At 54.4% G+C, this 5009-nt stretch overlaps 1 protein-coding gene across 1 annotated transcript in view; it reads right to left on the bottom strand.

Annotated features, from left to right (window-relative positions):
- The window catches only part of GPR153 (G protein-coupled receptor 153), a 15124-nt gene that overhangs the window by 8249 nt on the left and 1866 nt on the right, over positions 1-5009 (bottom strand). The window lies entirely within an intron of this gene.

Below are 5009 nucleotides of genomic sequence, written 5' to 3'. Positions count from 1 at the left end.
AAAAAAAAAAAAAAAAAAAAAAAAAAAGAAATGAGGTCTTGCTTTATCACCCAGGCTGGAGTGCAGTGGTGAGATCATAGCTCACTGTGGCACGGAACTCCTGGGCCCAGGTGATCCTCCCCACTCAGCCTTCCGAGTAGCTGGGACTACAGGGGTGCACTGCCATGCCTGGCTACTTTTTTTTTTTTTGAGACAGAATCTTGCTCTGTCACCCAGGCTGGAGTGCAATGGCATGATCTTGGCTCACTACAACGTTCACCTCCCGGGTTCAAGCAATTCTCCAGCCTCAGCCTCCTGAGTAGCTGGGATTACAGGCACACACCACCACGCCTGGCGAATTTTTGTATTTTTAGTAGAGACGGGGTTTCACCATGTTGGTCAGGCTGGTCTGGAACTCCTGACCTCGTGATCCGCCTGCCTTGGCCTCCCAAAGTGCTGGGATTATAGGCGTGAGCCCCATGACCTGCCCTGCCTGGCTAGTTTAAATTTTTTTGTAGAGATGGGGTCTTGCTCTGTTGCCCAGGTTGGTCTCAAACTCCCGGCCTCAAGCAGTCCTCCCACCTTGGCCTCCCAAAGTGTTGGGATTACAGGTGTGAGCCACAGTGCCTGGCTATGAAACATTTAAGAGATGATTAGGCCATGGGTGGGTTTAAAGTGTTTACAAAAGGGCTTCTGGTAGTGAGTTCTCTCTCAGGGAGCTTTCTCTCTTCTGCCATGTGAGCAACAGTGCTGCTCCTCTCCAGAGGACACAGCATTCAAGGCACCATCTTTGAAGCATAGACCAGGCCTTGCCAGACACCAAACCTGCCAGCACCTTGCTTTTGGATTTCTCAGCCTTTCTTTTTTGAAAAACACATTTATATATATGTGTGTATTCTTCTCTGTCTCTCTCTCTCTCTCTCTTTCTTTCTTTCTTTTAGACAGAGTCTTGCTCTGTCACCCAGGCTGGAGTGCAGTGGCACCACCTCGGCCCCTGCAACCTCCACCTCCCGGGTTCAAGCCATTCTTGTGCCTCAGCCTCCCGAGTGGCTGGGACTACATGCATGTACCACCATGCCCGGCTAATTTTTTTGTATTTTTAGTAGAAACAGAGTTTAACCATGTTGGCCAGGCTGGTCTCAAACTCCTGACCTCAAGTGACTTGCCCATTTCAGCCTCCCAAAGTGCCGGGATTACAGGCATGAGCCACCGCGCCCGGCCTTATTTTTATATTTTAGAGACAGAGTCTCACTATGTTGCCCAGGCTGGTCTCAAACTCCTGAGCTCAAGTGATCCTCACATCTAAACCTCCTGAGTAGCTGGGATTACAGGGCGAGTGCTCCCACACCTGGTGAGACATAAATCTGTTCGTCATGAGTTACTGGGTCTTAAGTACTGTTACAGCAGCACAAATGCCCTAAGGCAGGGAAGGCCCCGGCACACCAGGACCTATCTGGCCCTGGCTTACATCAGGCTGCACCCTCCTCTCCACCCCCAGGAGGACCCTCCTGCCCATGTCCCTGACACCCAGGGGCTGTATACAGGGGTGCCCAATAAGTGTGTATTCCTTCATTTCCATCCACTCCTGGTCAAAGCTCAATATCTGGGTTTCCTTCCAGGTTACCTGAATCCTCAGGGAACCAGCCATGGTGGGTCCAGATGGGCACTCCTGCCCCGTGCATGCCCTGGCACCATCCCAGAACAAGTCCTCTTGTCATCAAATGTTCCAGAATCCTCACACAGCCCATGCCAGAGACCCCCACCGTGGACACCTCTGCCGCGCTTGCCTTCATTCCACTTCATCAGGCCACATGAGGACGTGTCCAGGAGGACATGCCCCCGAACCTCTATTTCCCTCTCCTGTTCCCCAAGTGATATGTTGGGAAAGGAAGCTGGTCACCACTTTCCTGACCACCCTGAGAGGGGGCAGGCAGTCTGCTATGTCAGCCACCAGCTGGTCTTCCACAGCCAGACCCCAGGCGGGGGTTAAAGCCCCCACACAGCAGTGGTATGGCTGGGGCAAGGTCACTGTACCTTCTCCTCTAAGAGACTGCGGTGCTTCTTCCACGGGGAGGCTGAGGTGGACAGCAGCCACATCTCTATAGCCCTGGGCCCAGGTCTGGCACACAGTGGGTGCTCTGGCGTAGTGGCTAGTCTCATGCTCTGGCTGGCTTGGGCAGCAAGGGCCTGGAGACGGCCCGTAGACCAGACCAGAGCTTGACTCTGAAGTCACAGGAAGTGCCGATGGCCTTTCCGTGGGAGTCAGGGACACAGGATGCTGGGCAGCAGGCACGTGGCGGGGAGCGGGGAAGCATCCATCCTGCCAGAGGGCTGGGCAGCGAGTCCCTCCCTCACCTTTCCCAGCCTGGCAGCCCTCTGGCTGCAGCCCAGGCAGGCAATGTGGGAGAAGCCGAGTGCCAAGTGAAGGCCTACTTTGTGCTCTGATCACACTTAACTGGCCCTTCTCACCCAGGGCCCATTTAGCCTCATTTGCTCTCTTTCTCATGCTCCGGTCCTCATGGGCATCTACAGCACCAGACAACACCCCGTGTCCTCCAGAGAGGAAGTATCTCCAGCTCAAGGTGGGGAGCCACTGTTGCCTTAGCCAAGGCCCCTGGCTCTCGGGCAGGGAAGGCAGTGATGTCCCAGCCACCAGCTGGCAGGCCTCCTGCTTGTCTCATCCAGAGTTCTTTCGTTTTTTGAGATGGAGTTTTACTCGTTACCCAGGGTGGATCTCGGCTCACTGCAACCTCCGCCTCCTGGGTTCAAACTATTTTCCTGCCTCAGCCTTCCAAGTAGCTGGGATTACAGGCGCCCGCCACCACACCCTGCCAATTTTTTGTATTTTTAGGAGAGATGAGGTTTCATCATGTTGGCCAGGCTAGTCTCGAACTTGTGACCTCAGGTGATCCACCTGCTTCGGCTTCCCAAAATGCTGGGATTACAGGCATGAGCCACAGTGCCCAGCCTCTTGTCCAGAGTTCTTTTGGTCTGTCCGTGGCCTGACTTTCCCTGGACCTTCCGAGGCCCCAAGGAATGTGTCTTATTCATCTTGGTGCCCCTGCCCTGGACCTGCCCAGACCCCTGACCCGTGGAAGGAGCCTAGTCTGGGCGACATTGGGGCTCCTTCGCTGGCCTCCTGGGTTGGGGGGGAATGCTGTAGTCAGGGAAATTCCTTCCCAAACGTTTATTAGATTTCTGCTTGCACAGTAGCCTCCTCTTCCCCATCCCAGACCCAGCGTGGGAGGCAGGGTGGTCCCTTGGACTCTATCAGCCCCTCCCGTGTCTAGCAAACCACTCTGAGTGCAGTATAGAGGCCACATGGTATGCGAGAAAGAGTGTGGACTCCACTGAGGCTGCAGGGCCCCAAGACCAGCTTCCCAGTGAGTCACGTGACCCCTTTGTGCCTGAGTTTTCTCCTCTGTAAACTGGACATAATACTTACCGTGAAAAATGTTGTGGGTAGTTACTGCACTATGCCAGGGAAAGTGCTTAGAATGCAGACAGGCACATAGTAAGCACTCAGCAAAGCCTCCCCATCTAAATAAATGTCTCTCTTAAAGCCCTCCCAGCTCACTGAGCTGTGCTTTTTTTTTTTTTTTTTTTTGATGGAGTCTTGGTCTGTTTCCTGGCTGGAGTGCAGTGGCATGATCTCGGCTCACTGCAACTTCCGACTCCCTGGTTCAAGCGATTCTCCTGCCTCAGCCTCCTGGAGAGATGGGATTATAGGCACATGCCACCACGGCCAGCTAATTTTTGTATTTTTAGTAGAGACAGGGTTTCATCATGTTGGCCAGGCTGGTCTCGTACTCCTGACCTTGTGATCCGCCCGCCTCGGCCTCCCAAAGTATTGGGATTACAGGCATGCACCACCTCGCCCAGTTAATTTTTTATTTTTAGTAGAAACGGGGTTTCTCCATGTTGGTCAGGCCGGTCTTAAACTCCCAACCTCAGGTGATTCGCCTGCCCGGGCCTCCCAAAGTGCTGGGATTACAGGCGTGAGCCACCGCGCCCAGCCTTGTGCTATCTCTTATGGGCCAAGACACTGAGCTTGGAGGTGCTGGGGAGCCTCAGACCTGCGGGCAGATACATATTCACTGGGACCAGGACCTGGGGCAGACTAGCCTCAGGAGTGAGGGGAGCACCGGGCCACCTCCAGCCTTTGGGGTGCCGGCAGCCTTTTGGGGGTTCAGAGCAGAGTGTGAGTAATCGCTGTGGGCGAGAGGGCTGCAGACACCAGTGGTCTTTACGCTATCAAATAGGAAACTGGACTCAGCATGCACTTATCAAGTCAACATCTGTTTCGACTTGCCCAGGGCCGCCTCGGCTGTGAGACTGGGAGGCCTTCCCTCAGATGCCCAACAGGCTCTGTCTAGCCCCTGTGACCTTGGCCCAGCCCAGCCCACCCTGTCCACGTGTTGATTACTGGTGCAGAGTGGTGAGGAAGGAGCCATAGGCTGCAACCAGCCCAGCCCTTCATGGTGCCAGTTCTTCCTCTCGTCTAGCCTAATGGTGCCTTACTGCCAGGAAAGACTCTAGGTCCGAAGTGCCATGGCTCATGCCTGTAATCCTAGCACTCTGGGAGGCCAAGGTAAGCGGATGGCTTGAGCCCAGGAGTTCGAGACTAGCCTGCGCAACATGGTGAAAACCTGCCTGTACAAAAAATAAAAAATTGGCCAAGCGTGGTGGTGTGAGCCTATAGTCCCAGCTACTTGGGAGGCTGAGGTGTGAGGATCACCTGAGCCTGGGGAGGTCAAGGATACAGTGAGCCGTGATTGTGCCACTGTACTCTAGGTCTGTCTTAAAGACCCTGTCTTAAAAAGAAAAAAAAAAGGCTGGGCGCGGTGGCTCAAGCCTGTAATCCCAGCACTTTGGGAGGCCGAGACGGGCAGATCACGAGGTCAGGAGATCGAGACCATCCTGGCTAACATGGTGAAACCCCGTCTCTACTAAATACAAAAAAACTAGCCGGGCGAGGTGGCGGGCACCTGTAGTCCCAGCTACTCGGAGGCTGAGGCAGGAGAATGGCA

This window comes from Piliocolobus tephrosceles, chromosome 1 (genome assembly GCF_002776525.5).
Source record: "Piliocolobus tephrosceles isolate RC106 chromosome 1, ASM277652v3, whole genome shotgun sequence".
NCBI classification, from domain to species: domain Eukaryota; kingdom Metazoa; phylum Chordata; class Mammalia; order Primates; family Cercopithecidae; genus Piliocolobus; species Piliocolobus tephrosceles.
This window is presented reverse-complemented; position numbering and strand designations above follow the sequence as displayed.